At 39.4% G+C, this 24,205-nt stretch overlaps 1 protein-coding gene across 11 annotated transcripts in view; it reads left to right on the forward strand.

Annotated features, from left to right (window-relative positions):
- The window catches only part of bsnb (bassoon (presynaptic cytomatrix protein) b), a 468,557-nt gene extending 446,628 nt beyond the window's left edge, over window positions 1–21,929 (forward strand). For all 11 annotated transcript variants that reach the window (XM_048547454.2, XM_048547450.2, XM_048547451.2 and 8 more), the window contains one exon: window positions 16,726–21,929. The gene's annotated coding sequence lies outside the window, so the exon portion shown is untranslated. The remainder of the gene's footprint in view (window positions 1–16,725) is intronic.
- The last annotated feature ends 2,276 nt before the right edge of the window (window positions 21,930–24,205 follow it).

Here is a 24,205-nt window from a genome sequence, read left to right on the forward strand (position 1 = left end):
GTGTGTTTTGTTCGATGATTCAGTGGGCGATGATTCAGTGGGCATTGATTCAGTGCACAAAGGCTGACTACCATACAGTACAGATCTGTGCACAGCAGGGAGGGTGAGAAGTATCTCTCATCTGCATAGAAATAGCTGCTGTCAGCCCAAATAACAGAAGGGGCCATGTAAGTGTTGTATATCACTTTTTAGAATTTGGGAAGTGCATACTTGAGTCAATGATTTGTTAAAATGAGGTGAGACAATTTCTTATTCAAATATTATCTAAGTTATTGAAATGCATAAATCTAATTTAGTTGCATGCTTTTTAAAGATGTTTGTTTCCACTCACTTTTCAGTCTTCCTAAAGGTTGTGACCTTTTAGCAGAATATGGTGACACTGCGTCACCAATCTTCATTTGCAAGCCTACTGAGGGGTTGGTAGATTAGTGAGAGACAGGCCAACTGTGCATAATTTTGCCCCCAAGACCTGTTGTTTGCAAGTGAAATCTCTACAGAAGTAGACAGTTTGCTAATAGCGCAGGATGGTGGCTCAGTGGTTAGCACTGCTGCCTCACAGTGCCAGGGACCTGGGTTCAATTATATCCTTGGACGAGTCTCTGTGTAGAGTGGGCAAATTGTCTGCGTGTGTAAAGATGTGTGGGTTAGGTGGATTGGCTGTGGTAAATTGTCTTGCAGTGTCCATGGACATGCAGGCTAGGTGGGTTAGCCATGGTAAAAGTGGAGTTATGGGGGTGGGATTTCGGTACGTGTGGGATCCTGTTTGGAGGGTCATTACAGACTGGATGGGCTAAAAGGTCTCTTTCTCCAGCGTGGGTATTTTGTGATCCTAAGTTCCAAGGCCCCAAGTATTTGAACTATACCGAGAGGCTGAATAGGTTGGGGCTTTGTCCCTCAGAACCTGCAGGGTGACCTTACAGAAGTTTATAAAATCATGCGGGGCCTGGATAGAGTGAATAGTCAAGATCTTTTTCCCAAGTAGGGGACTCTAGAGGGCATAGGTTTAGGATGAGAGGGGAATTATTTCGAAGGGACTTGAAAGGCAGTGCTTTTGCACAGAGGGTGGTGCCTGTGTGGAATGAGCTGCCATAGCACGTAGTGGAGGTGAGTATAATTATGAGAATATTTTATCAAACGTTTCTTTGTAATTAAAGGAAATCATTTTTGTTAGGAAATTGATTAATTTGGAGGCCTTGATTAATTCATTTGAACTTTTAAACAGTTCGCAAATCAAAAGAGATAACAAGGTGTAGAGCTGGATGAACACAGCAGGCCAAGCAGCATCAGAGGAGCAGGGCATTTTCAGCTTTCCCTCTTCACTGATCTTGCTTGGCCTGCTGTGTTCATCCAGCTCTACACCTTGTTATCTCAGATTCTCCAGCATCTGCAGTTCCTGCTATCTCACAAATCAAAAGTGTGTTTTGTTTCTCCAGTGGAAGAATCCATTTAACAACATAGGTCCAACAAACATTCCAAAGGAATCAGAAATTGCTTCACACTGACATCTAGTAAACAATCCACTGTAAACTGGGAATGAGTAGAACTAATCACACTGAATTTAGATGAGTAATTTTATTTTTTTCCTGGTTTTGTTATGCTCTACATGATTAAAGTCTGGATTGATTGGTTTCAGGAACCTACACATTATTTACACATATGAAAAGACCCTCACATTTTAACCTCACATTTTATTATCTTGGAATCTCCAGCATCTGCAGTTCCCATTATCTCTGAAAAGACCCTATTATGTTTTGTTTTAATTCACTGATAGAATGTGGTGTTGCTGGCTAGGCAGCATTTATTGCCCATCCCTAATTGCCCAGAGGACAGTTAAGATCCACCACATTGCTGTGGGTCTGTACATGTAGACCAGACCAGGTCAGGATGGCAGTTTCCTTCCCTAAGGGACATTGGTGAGCCAGACAGGTTTTTCTGATAATCGACAATGGTCATCATTCACAATCTTCACTCGACTCTTAATTCCAGATTTTTAAAAGAAACTGAATTCAAATTCCACCATCTGCTACGACAGGATTTGAACCCAAGTCCCTAGAACATTGCCTGGGTCTCTGGATTACAGTCCAGTGATAATGTGATAATAGCACTGGGCCTCTCGCTGTGAACGGCAGAAGAAATGTGCAGCTTCTTGCTGTCACATTGATCAGATCACCAGACTCTTCACATCTATGCTTGCTACTTTTCTTCACCTAAAGCTTGTCTTAGGCCTCTTGGTAAATTTAGAGTGTTTGATTTTTGTAAAAAGTTGCAAAACACAAGCCAGATGGTTATATGGAGGACTTTGTAGGGTCAACTGGGCTGAATTTGTCATTATCATTTCTGGTGTTTAGGCTGAAGGTAGTTTCATTCTGTTAAGTCTTTATAATGGTCTGATACAACTGGGTGTCTTGTCAGGCCATTTCAGAAAATATTTGAGAATCAACTGCATTGCTGTGGGTCTCAAGTCATACGTGGGCCAAATCAGGTAAGAATGGCAGATTTCCTTTCATAAAGTAGTGAATCTTTTGGTTTTGTGGTAGAATTTTCCTCAGAACGTGAACCAGGGTTCTGAATTACCAGTCCAATGAAATTACCTTTACACAATCGCTTTCCAGTTTGATGGCATCTTTGCAAACAGAGTTCAGTGACTTTTCATCAGAACATAATGCAGACTGTGCATCTAACTGTTTTCTGTCTCCATAGATGTTGCCTGCCCTGCTGCATAGTTCCACGATTATCTGTTCATACTTCAGATGATAATGTCAATTTCACTTTGAACCTTTGCCAAACTCAACTCCTCATTCCTATGGTACCGTTGCCGAAAAGTGAGCTTAACAGTTTCTTGGGAAGGGACAGATCTAACTGTGAAAAACATTCCAGTTTCCTGATGTTTCAACAGGCAGTAATATGATAAGCATTTCTGTCAATGTCAATGCTATCCTACTCAGAAAGGGCTATGGTTGTTACTGCCTTCAAGTGATTGTGTTGTACTGCAGAGGAGACAAGTGTTAAGATCTCACTGGGGTAGCACTGTTCCCAGAGTTTTCATAATATTTAGAGATTTTAAATGAAGAACACAAAATTCCCCATTTTACTTGATTTTCAGATCTAACTTGATAGAAATCATGGATCAGGATTCAGTACTTACCAAGGATTACTATTTGTTACAAGTAATTAGGCTCCAGCTACAGGTAAATTGCCAGTAAATAACACTACAAATTAAAAGTATAATCCCCTTAGAAATGCCTCCTTATACACAGACATACAAACAAATAGACCAGGAAAAAAATAGACATGGGGTCAGGAAAGCTGGAAGTTCAGTGCCTCCTAGTCACAGCTTGCTGACCTGATGTTTATGATCATTATACTGGTCAGAGCATTGCTGTTCAGTCTGGTTTACAAGAGTGACGCAAAGTGGCCAGTTCCCTTATAAAAGGTCTTTGACTTATCAGTTAAAAATCACAACTTAAAGTAACTGCTGACTGCAAAGAATAGAGAAACAGCTTCCGTGCTCGTGGAGATCAAAACACTTCTCTCTATCTTGTTCCTAGCCCCACGCTGTTCAGTTACCTTGAAAACCAATCACACGATTATTAGCAGCAAAGAGATAATGGGAACTGCAGATGCTGGAGAATCCAAGATAACAAAGTGTGGAGCTGGATGAACACAGCAGGCCAAGCAGCATCTCAGGAGCACAAAAGCTGACGTTTCGGGCCTAGACCCTTCATCAGAGAGGGGGATGGGGAGAATAACTGGAATATTTGTTCCAGTTCCCTCTCCCCATCCCCCTCTCTGATGAAGGGTCTAGGCCCGAGATGTCAGCTTTTGTGCTCCTGAGATGCTGCTTGGCCTGCTGTGTTCATCCAGCTCCACACTTTGTTATAGAACATAGAACATTACAGCACAGTACAGGCCCTTCGACCCTCGATGTTGTGCCGACCTGTCATACCAATCTCAAGCCCATCTAACCTACACTATTCCATGTACGTCCATATGCTTATCCAATGACGACTTAAATGTACCTAAAGTTGGCGAATCTACTACCATTGCAGGCAAAGCGTTCCATTCCCTTACTACTCTCTGAGTAAAGAAACTACCTCTGACATCTGTCCTATATCCTTCACCCCTCAATTTAAAGCTATGCCCCCTCATGCTCGCCGTGAACATCCTAGGAAAAAGGCTCTCCCTATCCACCCTATCTAACCCTCTGATTATTTTATATGTTTCAATTAAGTCACCTCTCAACCTTCTTCTCTCTAATGATCTCTTATTATTAGCAGCAATACACTTCTGACATTGTGAATTGGCCACTAATCCAATAAACCTTTCAACTTCTTCTTGCCACCCAGCTGCTTCAGTACACAGAACCCCTCAGCTCCAAATTGTGTCATTTACTACTTGTTTAAACAGTTATTTACACACTGTTTTCCATGGGTGTCAGGTTACTTGCTTTTCAAAAAAAGCATAAATCTGTTAAAATACTGGATTTAAACAGTTCTTTCTTGTTTCAGTTTTTTAAAAAAGTCTTTACACAAGGGTTTATTAATCTCATTGGTCACAGATCTGTGACCTTGCAAAGGTAGTTCCCTCCTATATCAATATGAGCTGTATAACTTTATAAGAAGACACCATATAAACTTCATATTAGCCTCCTGCAGACACACTGTAAAAGGAGAAAGAAGCAGGCAACGTACAGGAGGCCAACTTTGAGTCATTTACAGGATCTGGGTATCGCTAGGACAGCCAGCATTTATTGCCCTTAACTCTGTGGTGGTGAGCTGCCTTCTTGAACCACTGCGGTCAGAACAAGAGTTCGACCCACAGTGTTGGAGAGGAGTTCCAGGATTTTAACAAAGTGAAATGAAACAAGGTGAAGGAAGCAGTGATCAAAAATAATTGTTGAAAGTCTTCACTTACAACTAAATGTAATGGTTTTGTGAGATATTGGGAGCTCTTTGCAGTATGGTTTGCCCAAGTCTGCAGGTTGACTGGGTGAGAGGAAGCAAGGTTGAAGGAGACTATGTAAAACATAAATGTTAACATAAACCTGTTGGGCTGAATAGCCTACTTCTGCACTCAAAATCAATTATCAATGGCAGTTATCAATGCCACGTTGATAGGTATCCTGTCTCAACATAGTTTGGTTGTATCATTTTGTTCACTTGGATAATATTTCAGTTCAGATTGCAACTATGCCATCTATTGATTGCTTAATTGAACTGCTTCATATAAATTCCAGATTGTCTCCTCCAAAGTAATAGAGATTTTATTTTGTTATCGACCCCATAATTTACTTTGAGAAAAACTAAGGGAAATGTTGCCCTTTTGTGAAAAATTTTCATTGTGTTCTCTACATCTGCACAATTTTATTTCACACAAACCCAACTACAAAGTTATTTACTATGTGCAATAACAAAAAAAATCATTGTGCTGTTTATCATTTCAAAGTCCGCGCAGTGACTGAGCTGTGGAGAAAGACTCAGAAGTCTGCAAAATGATAGAAAGTAAAAACTGAAAATACTGGAGAAATTCAGCAGGTCTGGCACATCTGTGAGGTGAGAAACATCTAAGGAGCACAAAAGCTGATGTTTCGGTCTCGGATTCTCCAGCATTTGCAGTTCCCATTATCTCTGGTGAGAAACATGGTTGACTTTTTAAACCCAAATATTCTGGGTCTGGGTGGGGATGCTCTTTCAACAGTCAGTGCAGACTCGATGGGCTGAATGGCCTCTTTCAGCACTGCAGGGGTTCTATGATTCTAAGTCCAGAAAGAAGTGCCTTGTGCCACTTTTTATATTTTTGCTGATAGCACAGCAAGTTTCTCACTTGGCAGCAAGTTACCAATTAATGGGGATTAAGGTTTCTCATTAAAACCAACCCAAAAAAATGTTTTCTTTTGTTGATATATCACAATGGTATGGTCCATTGTTTATCACTGATCTTGTGGAAAGGATTTTACAACAACAATCCCATGTATTTTTAAAGTAGCTTTAATGTAGTAAAATATCCTAAGATACTTCACATAGGCAAAAAGAAACTTGATGCTCAACAGAAATAATGATTAAAGTCGTGGGAGGATAATCAAAACCTCGGTCAGAAAACTGGATTTTTAAGGAGAAAACAGGAAATAGCATTGTAGGAGGATAGCGAGATCAGTCATGTCAGTAATTGCAGTCCAATAAAAATGAGGCAGGTTAGTAAGTCACAGAGGTGGACATTGGTGTATGATTGGTGAGGGATATTTCAGTGACGTAGGGGAAACAGAAGCCACATAGAAAACTTGAAGCAGTGAGTTGCAAGATACATACCTGTTATTCTGGCTTCGAACTGTATGGGTCAGTACCCAATACTGATGTGACAGAAGTAACCCTGGAGACATACTGCCTACTCAAGAAACATTTTAATCTTGTCATCAGATTGTTGTGTCAGTTTTCACACTGCAGCGCGGCCTCAGTTTCATAGCCACCACTGTTTGGCTGGGAGAATAATTACTTGTCTTAATTTAGTAACAGAACTTTAAAATCAATTGGGTAAATAATTAGCAAATGTTCAGGTGGTGCTGCTGGATGTTTGTACCTCAACAGGTGAAAACCACAGTTGCTTCCTCTCCTCATGGTGAACTGGAAGTAACACTGACCTCAGCAAGGGTGAGTTATCATCATACTGCTTAGCATAGAGCTTGTTAGCAAGCTCTGTTGTTGTTCTCTCTCACATCATCTGCCAGTACTGAAACTGTTTATCAGGATAGGAGCTGGTGGGTGAAGGTGTTGGGTTGATAATGACTCAATTTGGATCCTTGCAGCATTGCTCCCACCCCCTCACCACATTTATAAAATGAGAATCTAAGCTCTTTGAGGCTGTGCAATGATCAGGTGTAGGGCTAAAACAGGGGAAGAAAAAATACCTCTTTCTGCAAGATTAAATTCTGAATTAATAGAAGTGATTCATACCCATGCACTCATTCTTTTAAACAATCGTATTAACTTTTTCACAAAAGTTGATATTAAAAAAAGTCAGAACTGTCAAGTAGGTGACTCGCAGTGCCATAATCTACACATTACTCTATGCAAAAGGTATCCATATAATCTCATCTCTGTTTTCCCACCACTTGCTCTCTCCTGTCCCAGCTACATGATTTGTATAAACTATGACCAGGAACAGACCAAAGAAGACCCACATTCAACTCCTAGTCAATGCTGAGTTTACTAATCAGAGCTGGGGGAGCATTGACTAACTGTTGTTAGTCTCAGTGGTCTCTGGATGAATGGGAAAACGTTGCCTGAACTTCTAAGATAACGAAGTGAGTAGCTGGATGAACACAGCAGGCCAAGCAGCATCTCAGGAGCACAAAAGCTGACGTTTCGGGCCCAGACCCTTCATCAGCCTGAACTTCTAACTCCTGATCATTATTCTAGGACTTTTGCTAGGCAGTGCATATGCAGACAGCATGAAGTTGAAGAGCAGTGCTTTGTCACATCCATCCTCTATTCACTGCTGGCACCAATATAGCTTTGTCGTGGTACGTGTTCTGGATGAGAGAGGAAACTCTGACACACCCTGTGTATGATAGTTAGAAATATTTGATTAAGACGGTTGCGTAAGAACAGCAAATTAAAGTGATTGCTGACACATTGCATGGAAGGGAACGTAATGGTAAGCAACACTCTAGTTAAAAAAAACTGTATGGAAATCTTGTACTGCAGCTTCTAAAAAAAGGCTAAAATCGAGCGAGACAGCATAAACTGTTACAGCATGAATTTTGCAAGCTGCGCACTGGGATCTGGCATATAAAAGTTTGTAATTTGTCATATTATTAAGATTCAAAGGTACTCTAATACGTCAAAGTCCTCTATGTTTTTACCACCCAACATAGTTTTGTTTCAGTAAACAAATGATTTTCCTTAAAGTTGCATTGACAGCCTGGAAAAGTGCTCAGCAACTTTTTTTTTGCCTGTTTCAGTAGGATAGTGTGATGGCATAGTTTGAATTTGTATGCATAATCTTGACACTTTCAGAAGATGCAATTGTGAGAAAAACAGCACAAAGCATTTTTTAAAATGATCTCCTTCCCCAAACAAATTCAAGTTTGCCAATGATTCTTTCAAGTAGACAGCACCTCTTTAAATTGGGGCTTCTGCAAATGCATATTGCATTAATAATAATTTACTATGTGAGCTCGCTCCCTGAATGGGATTTATCTATTGACTGGATTTTTAATATCATTGTTCAAATGACGTAAATGCCCTGCTATAGGATAGATGTTATGAAGTTGGATGTTACCGAGACTAGAGGGTATGAGTTATAAGGAGAGGCTGGATAGGCTGGGACTTTAGTTTCTTGAGCATAGAAGGGTGAGGGGTGACCAAATAGACGTTTGTAAAATCATGAAGGACATAGTAACGGTGAATAGACAAGGTCTTTTCCCAGGATAGGGGAGTTCAAAAATAGAGGGCAGACGGGAAAGATTTAGAAGGGACCTGAGGGAAACTTTTTCACAGAGGGCAGTGTAGTAGTATTAGAAGTGAGTACAATTTACAATATTTGAAAAAGAAATTTGGACAGATGCATGGATAGGAAAGGTTTGGAGAGATATGGGTCAAATGCAAAAATATGGGACTGATTCAACTTGGGAAACCTGGTCAACATGGATGAGTTGGACTGAGTGGCCTGCTTCAGTGCTGTATGATTCTATGACAGTAAAAATGAACTGTTGCATGACATCATCATACAGTCCTGGTACATTGAAAGGCTGAAATGAAACTAGCCCTCCTCTAATTCGCATGTGTCGTTTTTTTTTCACTTGTTGAGATGCAGTCCGCTTCAAGGGCGGACTGAAGACATGGCTGAGGGACAGACAGACTAGACCAAACTTAAGTCTGTTTATCCCATTACTACCACCTGACCTTGAGTCTATTAATGATCGTGAAGATGTTCTAACCTGGTGCACTGATTTCATCATACTGAGGGCAAAAATTCAATTTGAGAGTTACAACATTTATGACATCTGTCATCTGTTGAAGGAAAATAAACCACCAACACTTACGTTGACTGTGGAGAAGCAATCAGCAGATTCATTGCACCTTCCTCTACATCGAACATGTTAACCAAAGTGTTTGTACTCATGTGGACTGTGGTGACTTAAAAAAATTTGGGAGCATTTTCATTTACAGCTTTCCCATTATTTTATAAATTTTGTTAACTAAAATCAACAGGCTCAGCTCACTGCTAATTGAAGTCCTGACTTTGGCTTTTTTAAAATGTATTTTTGCAATGTGTTGCTACAAGAGAATTATTAATATGTTGCTTCCAGCTGTTATCATATCCTACAGGAACAACCATTCCATATTTTGTGTCATTTTTTAACTTGACCAAAAGTAGTAGGAATATCATCCAATTGATTGAATGAGTGCTGACCATGCTGGATCAGTCTTATTGTAAAACTATATACTAATGGTTTGGGGAATGTAGAATCTGATGGTGCTTCGGGATTTAAACTGATGCAGCACCAGCTTAAAGAGAACATAGCTGTCTGAAAGGGCAACTGGATAAAACGTTGCACTTGAATTTGGTTTAGGAAGGAAAAAGTTATCTTCCAAAGGACCTGAACAAAAAGGTGTTGCTTTGGGAACTAATTGAGCAATGCCAGAGGATCGTGTCACCTTGGCACCTAACAGATTGTGCATTGCCAATCTATGTGTCAATGGTGGGCAGAAGGCGATGATACATATTAGTAGTGAGTCAAATGCTCTGCAGACCTGGTTAGGAAAATATTGTCAGACCTCAGAAAATCAGCTGAAGTACATCTGTCCAGTGGAAATTTTTAATTAGCTGTCCAAATTTTGTTCAGCCCATAAATTTGCTTCCACCCACACTGTCTTTATGATACTTTAAAGGCTTATCATACACAGCCCCTATGCAGCAGGGTTTACTTTACACCAGTAACTTACATCAGTAGGTATCCCTCTAGACACATCTTCAAGTAGCTCACCAAAAGTACATCTTCATCTGGAAGTATGCTAATGTAATCACAGGCATAACAAGCTGCATCTTGAAAATTGGGTATGCTGTCCTTGCAATTTTTATTTCTCACTCAACTTCACAGTTTACAGGTGGAAGCTGCAAAAACAGATTGGGGCATCTCCTCAATGCTTCATCAGAAACTAGTACTGGTGCAATAGGAAGACTGTTTCTGGTCACTTTCTCATATTATTCTTCTGTCTGTGTCTCACCTGGAAAGACCTCTCTCCCTTTGCACTTCAAATCCCAAGTGTCCATCATTTGGCTTTACGTTCATTATGATTCCCTGCTGATTTTTTAAATCACAACTTTGACCTTCGCTTGATGCTGCAGTTGACTTCAAAACTAGTACTGATCCTCACCCTGGTTTATCCCACTATGTCTCTTGAATCCAAAGGAATTAGACATGAATGGATCATCTAAAGCTATCTGGTCCTGCTCTCACCTGCCAAAATTGCTCACAATTCCAGGATTATCCTTGAAAGTAATGGCCACCACCTTCCTCCCCAATCATTTCCAGTTGTGTTCATGAATATCCTGCTTACACATTCACAAATTCCAACAAGAAATTCTTGATTAATAATACTGAGTGCATCTATTAAGCTTCCACTGTAACTTCTTTTAGCTCTCTGTGTCAAGCTTCCTTTAAGATTCTTTCATATCTTAGCTTTGAAGTTGCAGTGTTCCCTGATTTCTCGAATCACAGAATCCCTGCAGTATGGAAACAGGCCATTTGGCCCAACAAGTCCACAGCGAATCTCAAAGATCATCCCACCCAACTCACTCCTACCCCTGTAATACTGCAATTCCCATGGTTAATCCACCTAACCTACACATCCTTGGACAGTAAGGAGCAATTTAGCATGGCCAATCCACCTAACTGCACATCTTTGGACAGTGGGAGGAAACCCATGCAGACACGGGGAGAATGTGCAAACTCCGCACAGACTGTCGCCAGAGGCTGGAATTGAACCCAGGTCCCTGGTGCAGTGAGGTCATAGTGCTAATCACTGAGCCACCATGCCACCCCAGAGTCATGGGTCATAGCATCCCGACAGTGTGAGAGCAAGCTATTTGGCCTATCATGTTCACACTGACTTTCCGAAGAGCATCCCCCCAGACCCACCCCACTACCACGTCCCTGTAGCCCTGCATTTCCCATGGCTAACCCATCTAACCTAGACACTATGGGCAATACAGTATGGCCAGTCCATTTAACCTACACATCTTTGGATTGTGAGAGAAAATAGGAGCGTCTGGAATAAACCCATGCAGACACGGGGAGAATAAGCAAACTCCACATATACAGTCACCCAAGGTAGGAATCGAGTCTGAGTCCCCGGTGCTGTGAAGCAGCAGTGCTAACCACTAAGCCACTTGCAGATGAAGATGTACTTTTGGTGAGCTGCTTGAGCCACATTCCCTCCAGTTCTAGTTCATGCAAGTTATTTTCTGCTGTGTCATTGCCTGATTCCTCTCATATTTATTTAAAGAATCACCCACAATGGTTTCTCTCCTGTCTGTCTGTCTGTTCGTGTGAAGAGATTTAGGACACCAAATCTAAAGTGCTATATAAATCAAGTTGTTGTTGTTGTTGAATGTGAATCCTTTCCCAGCTTAACCTTAGTATTTCTTTCCCAAGAGCTTTCTTCTCACACTGCTCAATTGATTTTTCTGTGCCACCATAACAGAAAATCTAGCACAGGCCCATGTGCATATTAGCTGTAAGTGATAATTAAATGTTTGTTTTCATAACATCATTATCCCCCCTCTTATCGGTTACAGTCATATCGTGGCAAAGTTGTTGCTGGACTAGTAATCCAGAATCTGAAGCTGAAGTTTTCAAGTCATTGGTTCAAATCCCACCACAGCTACAGATGACGAAATATGAATTTGGTTAATAACAATCTGGAACAAAAAGCTAGTCTAATGGTAATCATGACTGCCAATTGTCATAAAAACCCATCTGGTCTAGAGGTGGAAATCTACCATTCTTAGCTGGCCTGACCTACATGTGCCTGCTGGCCAAAAATAAATGCTTTGAGATTCTAAAACAAGATGAGTCCAAAAAAGCATGCAAAATGTTAAGTTTCTTATGTTCTAATCCATGGAAATTGCCATCAAAAATAAATTTTTAAAAGCCTTCATGTCTCATCTTTAAGATCATTATAAGAATAACTATGTAGGAAGATAGCAGGTGTAAGTAATAAAGCATTCCATTTGGTAAACAATTTATAAGCCACTTCTGTAAAATCACTTTTTTGTTCAATTTATTCAGTGGTTCAAACTGAGGAATTTAAACAAAAAAGTTGTTTTGCTCTAGGGAAGATGTTGGCATAATGGTAATGTCATTCGACTAGGTGAAATTTTAATTCAATAAAAAGCTAGCGTAAGGCGAACTACGTAACCACTATAGATTATCGTAAATACCCAATTAAGGATAGAAATCTGCCATTTTTAACTGTTCAGGCCTACATGTGACTCCAGACCCTCAACAGTATGGTTGACCCTTAACTGCCTTGTGAAATGGACAGCCCTGGAGTAGTTCAGAACGAACAACAAATGCTGGCCTCAGCAATAATACCTGCATCACATGAAGTAAGAAGTGAACAACATTGCATGGCGACAGAGGGAAATGTACAGAGATTTCATTGGTGGGATGAAGACCATGCTGAACAAGGTGAAAGTTTAAATATGGGCATTCATTCACTTAGGGACAGAAACGCAAACTAGTTAGCAAATACTATTGTGACTTTTAAAGGACATCTTGACAAATACATGAATAGGACGGGAATAGAGGGATACAGTCCCCAGAAGGGTAGGGGTTTTTAGTTGTGACAGGTAGAATGTCGGTGCAGGCTTGGAGGACCGAAGGGCCTGTTCCTGTGCTGTAATTTTCTTTGTTCTTAGGTCCATAAGTGGAATTGGTCACGGTCAGGGTTCAGCAAAGTTTGGTCAGTGTTTCTTTGAGATCTTTGTTGAGTTTTAAATGCTGCTTTGCTGAAGACAGGAATATTGGTTAAAAAAAAAACTACACATTATTTGGTTCCTGTTTCTAATTCTTCTAGAAATCCTTTCAGCTACTTCGGTCCCATCACGTGTTGGTTGAATCAGTTTCATGCATTCCAATGTAAGGTTTAATAATGCTCGCTGATAGCATTTCAAATGATAAACTGGAAAATGCAGTGAGGCAGAATACTGGCACGTATTAAAAACCAAGCTTTGAAATGTAACAGGTAAAGCCTGCAACAATGATAAATCAATTCAGCATTAGCACTGTTGTCAAGTGCAACCATCAGTTTACTCACAATGGAATTGCTTACTTCATGTTACTTATGAGTTACTTTTGGAACCTATACAGCTGATGAAAGGAGAAAACATCTATTCCATCAGTATAGGTTGTATTTATCCTTAGCAAGTAAAAGAGAAGTGCATCAGTGATTCCTGTGTGCTCCCTGATTTATAAACCTATTTTCAGAACACTGCGGATTGCTGAGTTATGCAGCTTCTTCTCATTCTTGAAGATTCAGTATAATAAAATAGCCTCTAACTTATTTGGCACAAAGTAGTTTTGTAATTTGATTTTTTTTCTTAAGATGGCCCTTGATCTTCTCTCTAGTATCTGAGAAATTGGAAGCTGTTTGAGTTGTGGAAGCTGAATAGGTATAATCAGGCACAATTCACCATATTGTAGGACCAATAACTACAGATGTTGGAATCTGTTCTGAAAACAAAGAAAAATGTTGGAGTTCACAGCAGGTCAGGCAACATCCGTAGAGAGACAGCAAGCTAATGTTTCTGGTCTAGATTATTCTTTATCAGAGCTGACATGAAGTAACTTCAGTATGGCTTACCACATTTGTCATTTGGCACCTAATACGAATGATCTTTCATCCTGATTAATAGTGCACCAGTATTTTGCTAGGGGTTTTGTAGTCCCATGGGTATCATCTCTGCCTCTCAGCCAAAAGCTCCAGATTCAAATCCCACTACAAGACTAGTTGACCATAGGTGAGAATCTGTTCTCTCTCAAGCTGTAGTCCTTGGCCCTAGTATAGTGAACAGCTCCAGAAAAGCATAGCAATGGAGACAAAGATAATGTCTCTCCCTCATGACAATAGGTGTGAGGAGAGAAAAGAAGATAATATGGCTGTTAAGCCATTTAGGTAAGAAAATTGGAACCTCACTTTCCAGGCTATGCTGAATTAATTAATCACTGGGGAGGTGATAGTCTACTGGTTTTATCACTAGAATATTAATCCAGAGACTAGACAATGTTCTGGGAATCTGAATTCAAATGCCACCATGGCAAATTGTGGCATTTGAATTCTGGGTAATTAAGGATGAGCAATAAATGGTGGCCCAGCAGGTGATGCCCACAATTCATGAATGAATGAATATATTAAAAGTTAGCAAATACCCAATGGTGGCCACAAAACTCATAAGCAAAATACAAAAGAGACTTTGCCAGTGTAGACTGTAAATGTCAAATTAATAATCCTGCTTTTGCAATCAAAAAATAAATTTAGTCTCCTAAACTAGAATGTTGATCCCAGGTCACAGTTAATGAGTAACAATATAAACTAAATGGTACAATTTTAGCACTGGTGTGTCAAGAGACAGCTAGAGGGTTGAGAGAAGTTTTCCATTGTTCGATTATGGGAGAATCGAGATAAATTGAAACAGCTGTAATAAAGTCAAGATAATAAAATGTGAGGCTGGATGAACACAGCAGGCCCAGCAGCATCTCAGGAGCACAAAAGCTGACGTTTCGGGCCTAGACCCTTCATCAGAGAGGGGGATGGGGTGAGGGTTCTGGAATAAAAAAAAATAAATGTAATAAAGTCATGCAGCTTTTGCTTGGCTTTGTTAAAAGCAGCATTGGAATGAACTCTGACTAACCTGACCTATCTGGGTCAAACAGTAGAGTGTAGGAAAGCTGGATCTCAGCTCTCTCCTGCATGTGATGGAGTTTTAACTTCAATTTGTGGCATAACCTGTAGGTTTGCTTCCAGGAAGCCAGCCTAATTGACAGACTTGGCTTTCACGTGGATTAACAACAGAGCAAAATAGGCAGCATGACAAATAATCTATGCCTTCTTGATGGGGCAGCAGGTGCTGATCCCAGATGCAAGGATTTGTCGGTGGGTGCTGAAAACAGGCTGGTTGAGGGTTAAAAGCCTAGGTTGTGAGGGAGAATGTAGAGTGGGAGAGTGATCACGTCCCTTTGTGGAACGATGCAAGATGAACAGTGGACAGTCCCCACTGAATAGAGAAAAGAGTCCAGAGGTTCACGGAATTGAGCTGCCCATGATAAAACTTAAGAAGGTGAATAACAATAATATTTAATGTGTCAACCCAGCTATTCAGAGTGAATTAATTGACTCTTTTGCACTCGATCTGTGCAGCTGAAGACATGACAGTCAATAGCTGAGCATCTTAAATTGTGTAAGCACAAGAGGTCACATTTAATGAGTTTGGATATCTTGGAAGGCTGTGAACGTGGGAGGTACCAGGAGGGATAAGGCAATCAACTGATTTGTAACCAAGGTTGGGGATCTTAAAGTTGAAGAATTGGTGGAATGGAAGCCAGTATATTTTAGCAAACATCGGGGGTGATAGGTGATCAGGACGTTGTACAAGTTGAATTTAAAGCTGAGCTTTAAATGAGTTCCAACCTTTGTGAGGTATAACGTGAGAGGACAACCATGACAGCACAATATTAATCATGTCTATAAATAGCAATTTATTGGAATATCAGAACAATTTATTCCAAAATTAGAAGGTTATTTTGGTGCTTAGAAAATTGATAACAAACATTTTAGGATTATCACAAATGAAAGATTTTTTTTAACCTCGACTACAATTTTAAAAATATAGAAGGCTCTGCATCAAGTAGTTACTGAAGCAGGCTGTACAGCATTATTTGAAAGAGATTTGGCCATGTATTTGATGAAGAAGATTATAAAACAATACAGGAAAATGCACTGGAAATTAATTCAAAAGCTCCAGCTGTAGAACTAATAGAACTCTGATGGGCCTAATTTTTGTGGAAGTTTATTTTTCTTCTTCATTTCCAGTTTGTTTTTTTTCTATTTGGAGACTGACTGCTCACTTGCTTTAATTTTGTCTGACACTTTACTTACTTTACAGGTATTTAAAGTAGCAAGAGCTTTAAGATTTTAAGTCTTAAGATTGAGTATTTTCTTATCCCAAACATTCTGTCAGTAATCTGTTAGGTATACTAACTTCAATTCACAGGTTTCTGCTGTGATCTTACTTGCTAGCTAATCTTTATGTAATGATCACTCGTCTGCAGAAGTAGTGTTCGTCACACAGAAGTAACTTCAGGAACCATGTTCATGTCTGAGTCTTTCCTAATGTAGCCTGACATATTTTTGTGTTATGTTTACCAATCTAATTTAGGTCATTACACTTCATAGTTTACTTTGGGCAGACACTGCACATCATTACTGTATTTACATCTCACTTTTACTTATTTGAAGATTATGACATACAAAATGGTTTATGCAAAACAGAAAGTGCTGGATATACTCAGCAGGTTGAAACAGCATCTCTGGAGAAACAGATCTAGCATTTTATGATCGATATGACTTCTTCTCCAACACTTTTTTTAAAATTTCAGATTGCCAGCATTCGTAATGCTTTGCTTTTATTACTCATTCACTCTTTTGTTCCATTTCTCTTTAGGATTTTCTGGTCGTCCCAAAGACGAAATTGTAAGGTGAAGCTCGTCAGTGTCTGTCTATGCAATGTGAAGAGGAAAACTCATCCAAAGGGGAACGCTGTACCTTGTTCAGAGTTTATGCAAAGGCTGGCTGTGCTGTAAGCATTGTTGCAGGTTGCCCAAAGAATTGAGGGTGTTGCACAGCGTTTCAGGATATCTGATGTCTTGGTTCTCAGGATACTATAACACATGGGCACACAATGACATTTTGGAGGCCAAATTTTGACCAAGTTTGAATTTTCTGCTAGTTTTGGTGGAGTTTTAAATTGAAGCCTTTTTAGGCCATTGAAAATCTCCATCAATTGCCTTTCACAAGACAATATCCAGTGATGGTTTGGGGATGCCTTCTGCCTAACGATGAATATTTGGAATTTTTTTACCTCCAAATGATGTTTGCAGAATTTGGAATTCCTTCTGCCTGGGTATATTCAATGTCCTCTTACCTTGGACCCTGGAGGGAAAGAGTGGAGCAAGCACAGAGTCCAGTTTCTCTCACTAAAGCTTTTGATCTTCATAGGTTTTTTCTGTATTCATAGAGCAGAATTCCCTGAGGTGGACTTATTACCTTTCTTAGGGCTGGGAGCAAAAGCTCCATTTTTCCCAAACATTCCACTGTCTTTTGTTCAGTTTCCAGCTGATTCTTTAAGATGGGCAGGTGAAACTCTTGTGTGCAAATTGTTGTGGGCCTTGAAGCATTGTAGAGTATGATGGCAGTACTCAGCCCCTTACCCAGGACCCAGCATTCTTCAATGATTGTGAACCATAAGCACTGGTCATAAAGACCAGAAGTGTTAAAAGTGACCACATAACTGGTGACACCTGGACTGACATTGTGGCCAGTCATGTCATTGCAGCTATCAGAAGCTATTCCATTTCCTTTATTTTCAGTGAGTGTACTCTACATAATGTTTTCTCGTCAACATGTTTGCCTGGTATTTTTCTATATGCTATTTTGCAGCTGCCTTAATCATTCCAATTTTCTATTGTATACCTCAAACAGATTTTTGTTTTCTTTTGTATATGACCTGCATTTTTCCTTGCCGCTATGCAGTACTGGATTTGTATGGGGTAGGAAGGGGAAGGATTGGTACTTTTGGAAACAATAGGTCAGTGGGAGGCTGACAAGAGCATAACTGTGGAAGAGAAAGCTTGCCTCTGCCCTGGATCTGTGGTAATGTGCAATTCATTTGGGCTTCCACTCATCAGAATAGGATGGAGGAAAACAATTACCAATTCAGATTTTCTATGCAACGATGAGAAAACTGTGTTAATATTTAATACTGAATTCAATGTTAAATATAAATGGCGTAAATTAAGATTATGCTACTGATATTGAGAAGCAATGTTTTAAGTGTAACTCATTACCTGTCAAGCGAGGTGTTGTTGAACCTTTCGACGGGATCCATTGCCAAAGGCATCACCATGTTAAAACAGTGGATTAGTACTGTGCTTGTCTTCACCTCCAGGTTAGAGCATGACTTGCTGATTCAGTGCTTGCCTTCCATTTTGTTTGGTATTGTAGTTGTTAGTATTGCCCATATTAACCATATGCACTTGCTTTTGGCAAGCCACGACCCAGGAAGTTCCAGCTGTACTCGGGGAATCCAATTTGTTATCTATTAGATTTCCAAGTCTTGGGGCAGGACATTTCTGTTTAAAATGGATACATCATATTCTAAATACCTGACTCTCTCTACTCTTCCAGCTCGGTTACTAATGAAATGACAATCCAGACTAATCATTCCCAGATACAGAAGCGCTAAAGTGTTTTCCATTTATGGATAATAAAGGCAAATTAAATGCACATACGTCAATCAGAGAAAGATGAGGTGGGGTTTGAGATGACCTGAGGAATATAAGTTAAGCACATTAATTTATAGTTTCGATGGTCAGACTTTAGATGTTGAACTCAGCGTCTTGAAGGTCAAATCATCCAGAGGCTGGTGATTTATTTTCAGATTAATGTGTAGGATTTTTGGTTTCAGTGAGGTTTTTCCAACTTTTGTGATCCTTTTCACTTCTGTCTTTGGACTATCACCCATTTGTCAGGAACCCCCATCTGGAAACAAGTGGAATTATTACAACTCTAACACTGACATCACCAAATCATCTATCAGCATTTGGAGTCCATCCAACTTCAAATTACAAATCAATCTTCAGTCATCCTCTAAGCTCCAGATGCCTCTGCCATCAGCTACTTTCTGACGAATGAACATCATCACCCTCGACATATGCCTTAGAATATCAATCTGATGTTCTACCCCTTTGCTGGCAGAAACCTAGAAAGGAATTTGAATAAAGTGGGGCTGTTTATTGAAGTTGACCTATGGACTTCTTCCCAAGATTTAAGATTCACTCAATAGAGTCCTAAATATCACTGTTACTAGATAGAGCCTTGAGGATGTCACTTTTTCTCGGTGGCTGACTGGTTTCACTGATTTACTGATCCCTCCCCATTTTGTGTTGTTTTACCCGCAATCAGCAAGCTTTCTGCACCTTCCATATGTTGTGATGTCAACCTGTATGTATGTTTGTATGTGCAAGTGTATGTAAATGCATGAATAATCACTTCTGAAAAAAAAGTTGGTGTGAACCTATTTATGACTAATTATGTATTCAGTGAGCACTCTAAGACAAAAACCCTTCAGGGTGACACTGACATTTTGGGAGATGCAGTCAAATTTCTATATAAAAGTATCATCATAAGAAGATGCTTTTACAGTCTAATTGGCAGCATATATATTTATATAGAGGTATATCAGATTGAGGAATATAATAAGGTTCTGTAAAATACTGAAATTTTACTTCAGAGTATCCAACATTAAGAATGTATATAAAATTATTTACAAATTCTGTAAGAGAGATGGTGTATATTTTGAAAGCTATAAAAAGAGATCTCCTATCTAAGAAGTTTAATGCATTTAGGTTTTAGGTGTTTTTAAGGGTTGTGCAATCAAAGATTTACTTCCTCTCTTGTGTGGTATTTGTGAATGAAGAACACAGATACATAGTCTGTAACTGAACATCAGTATCCACTGGAAATAATGTTATCCTGCATCCCACCACAAAGATCCACAATTAACTCTCCACCAAAATAGGACAGTAAATTGCATTCGGACTTCTTCCTGAAAACTCAAGATGGACTGAAGTTCTTCATTAAAGCTTTGCAGCCATTGCATTAAAAAAAAATTCAAATCTTATTTAACAGGCTGTTACATATTTGAGACCCTCAGTATAGACACTGAAAAGTGAGTAAGAGAATTCTATGTATTCAACATTAGGGAAATAGAGCCATTTTAAAAATCAAGATCTCAATTAGTTCTAGTCTCTTAACATGGGCAACTTAATAGGGAACACTGCCACTTTGAAATTTAACTAACATCCATGAGAGGTTGAATTAATAGGTTCTCAGTTCAGGCTGAGCTGAATTCATTTTCATTTATTGAATGAGCAAATCATAGGTACGCCACTTCCCAGTCTTAACTGTCAAAATGTTGCAGATGGTTTTCAGAGGTGCATCTGGTGCTCTAATGCTGAACTGCTGCTGGAGAACATTAGTGAACTTTATGAACAGCAAAGTAGCCATCAAGTAGCACAATTGCAATTTTGTCTGACATCCCAAAGACTTTTCATAACTCATCTCACTCGGCCTTGGACGTCAGCAAAGTAGAGTGTAACCGAAAATGCAAGTTAAGAATAGACATGCTGACCGTCTAATGGTTAGAATGGACTTAGGAAGCAATTCTCTCTAAAAGGCAACATAATATGGTATTTCAAGCACACACAAAAGGGGTTTCAAAATGTAAACTGGGGTTCGGTTAAAAAAGTTTTTATTCAACGAGGATTATTTGAATCAGATTCTTTGTAGAGATTAGGGACATCTTTGCCTTTTTTGTGTTTTTAAGCATTACTGAGGATTATTAGCAAGTAAATGCAATGTACAGTTTTAAAAAAAGGAATTTATTGTTTTGAGATGAGACTGTAGGTTGGGTTCAATGTGGATGAAGTGCTTTTAAAAATTGTTGTCTAAATGTCCCTTTAACAGGTAAAACATAATAAAGTACAGGCCACACAACACCACTAACAGTACCAAATCACAAATTGCCACAGAGGCCACGCAAACATTCAGCTTTATCACAGACATTGGCAGACATCTCCAGTCACTAAAAGTTACAATCTCCTCTCATAGCTCATCTGTTGTCTGCATTTGCTGATGAACCACATTCTTGAAGAGAGACACTACACTGCAACCTTAAAGAAGGTGAATCTAGAGGAGATAAGTGTTGAATGGTGTTTTGAACCGAGGTCAATATTGTGCAGTGCACAATAATTATATTAAAAGACTACCCTTGTTGTCTGAACAAGTGACTAGCTGGAGCCCTAAGCAATCAGGTTATTATAGGGTGTTAATAAGGATTCTTCAGTAGGCTTCATTGTCTTTGATTTAGCAGGGAATAAATGCCCAAGGTTCTAGCTGAGAGTAGGTTAAGTCTCTCTCACGGCTCCAGTGCCTGATTTTCTTGACCCATTAGGACTATAAGCCCAGAAAAATGGAAAAGGTAGACATGTTATCTTTATCCTCCTCACTTTGTTTGCCTATCCAATGACAGTGTCAGCCCTGTTCTCCCTATATGATGAGCCTTTAGTCAGTGCAGCCTCCACTTTATTCAAGTTTGGTGATTTTAATGCAGTTGATTTGGCTGCTGAAGATGATATTTGTTTCTCTATGTAAATATTTGTACAGTGTGTAAATCTCATCAGATTATCTAAACAGCCACTGGGTGTGGGTATCACATATCAACAATCCTGCCAACTTGTGCTTGTTTAAAAAATAATTTTAAAATACGGCAAAAAAAACATTGTGTTTGTGACTGGCTCATATAGACCATTGAGAAACTGTATTCAGTTGTTATCTGTGTAGAGTTTTTACATGTTGTGTATGAAAATGAGGTAACTTCCTAAACTGAACCTGACTTCCATGGACGTGGAAGGAGGAGTGCAAAACTCACTGTTATAAGTGCAATGAATAATTCATGTATGGACATTGTAAATGTATGCTGCACTGTTACTGTGATGGCTGTAGTATTGAATATAACATGATATTGTATAATGTGATTGTGTAAAAGGTGTCCAAACAAATCATTTCCATTGGAAACCAATAAAGATCTTGAAGTAACAAAATGATCAAAGTGCTGCTGTAATCTCGACAGAAACATCTGATGAAATACAGACTCCACAAACATTATAACCTGTTGGTTCTCTTTACAGTTGACCTGAATAGTTCCACATTTTCAATGTTCATTAGTTTCTCAGTTTTGCAGCCTAGCCTTAAATTTTCCTTTATATATCATTACCAGTTACTTTCCTTTAGTAGGACTTTTCCATAAACTCAATATTTACCATGTGCCACCAAGAATTCAAACATCTGTACCTGGTAACAATTTAAAAGTGTAAGTATTATGCAACTATGCATAAGTTATGCAATTCAAATGTTTCTAACCACTGTTGGCTTGCCGTTGGTCTCTTTGTCCAGTTTTGAATCCTTTCAGCTGAGTTAAGCAATAGCTTTACCAAGATCAATCTAGTGATGCAGGAGCCAAGTTTACAAAACCAAATATATTGCTTCGTTGGAAAAACTACTGATAATTTATCTGCCAAAACATTAGTCATGTAAAACAATGGACATTAATATTGCTCTCCTGTGGATATATTTGACATTATTTGCATTATATATGCATTTTCTAAAGTTGAATGGATGCCAATAATGACACATTGATCATTTTTCACTGACAATTTGTTACCTTTAACTCCTCCCTTAACCTCCTGTTATAATGTAGATCTCAGCCACAGTCAAGTAAATGAAGAGACCTTGTCAGTTACCAAGGATGAATGAATGCCTGACAGGTTTATACAATGGCAGGCTGCAGGGGCAAAGTAAAAGTAAGCTTCTGATGAGGAGGTACAGATTGCAGCCAGGGAACTCAACAGTAGACAAATAAACATTTAATAGATCTCAGAACTATTAGTTCAACTTCAGAGACCCATAAAATGAAGGAACCCTGAAACCCAAGGGGATAATGATCAGAACACCAACTGACAGGTTTTGACCCTTTAACCCCATGCTGTGCCTCCCACAAACAGCAAATTATATAAAAAGACAATCTCTGTGAGGTAATTAACAGGTAAGTAATTCAGCATCAGAAAAATCTGAAAGATCAAACACAGACCTTGATGCGTTAGAATGAGTAATTAATACCCCAAATTTTCTGTGGGAGAGAAAGTAATTGAATTGGTTTGGGGATAGTAAGAATTGCCGATGCTGGAGTCAGAGATAACACAGTGTGGAGCTGGAGGAACACAGCAGGCCAGAGGAGCAGGAAAGCTGACGTTTCGGGTCGGGGCATTTTCTGAAGAGTCCCGACCCGAAACATCAGCTTTCCTGCTCGTCTGATGCTGCCTGGCCTGCTGTGTTCCTCCAGCTCCACACTGTGTTATCTCTGAATTGGTTTGGGCTTTTTTTTTTGACAAATGATCAGATTTTATCATGTGAGTAGTACTATTAATTGAAAGTGTGACAAAAAATTTAAAAATGTTCCACTATTAGATGATATCTTGTCTCCAATGTATCTTGACTGCAAAAATCTCAATGACTTTCTTTACAAAAGTAAGCTTATCTCTGGTTTAATATTATTAATTGAAGAATCTATTTATCTATCTATGTTCTGAATGGGAGAAGCTCCTTGCCTGTAATTTCTATCCTAACTAGAAATGACTCTCAGCTACATCAAAATGTTCAATACTCATGCAGCAGTGGAAAAATGTTTTTCTCGACTAAACTCAATGCATGTCAAAATGCAATGCATCAGCATGGTTTTATGAAGGGTACATCATGGTTGATTAATTTGCTGGAGTTCTTTGAAGAAGTAACTGCAAGGTAGATAATTGGGATCCTATAGATATGATACATTTAATCGTCCAGAAACATTTTCTTTCTATTTGTTTTTGTGGGATGTGGGCATCACTAGCCAGCCAGCATTTCTTGCCCATCCCTAGTTGCCCTTGAGAAGGTGGTGATGAGCTGCCTTGTTGAACTGCTGCATTCCTCCTGCTATGGGTTGACCCAAAATGCTATTAGGGAGGGAATTCCAGGATGTTGACCCAGCAACAGTGAACGAACAGCGATATATTTCCAGGTCAGGAATGTGAGTGACTTGGAGGGGAACGTGGAGGTAGTGGTGTTCCCGTGCATCTGCTGCCCTTGTCCTTCTAGATAGCAGTGGTTGTGGGTTTGGAAGGTGTTGTCTGACGATCTTTGGTGAATTTCTGCAGTGTATCTTGTAGATAGCACACACTGCGGCTACTGAGCTTCGGTGGTGGAGGGAGTGAATATTTGTGGATGTAGTGCCAATCAAGCACGATGCTTTGACCTGGATGGTGTCGAGC

This window comes from Stegostoma tigrinum, chromosome 11 (genome assembly GCF_030684315.1).
Source record: "Stegostoma tigrinum isolate sSteTig4 chromosome 11, sSteTig4.hap1, whole genome shotgun sequence".
Lineage (NCBI taxonomy): Eukaryota > Metazoa > Chordata > Chondrichthyes > Orectolobiformes > Stegostomatidae > Stegostoma > Stegostoma tigrinum.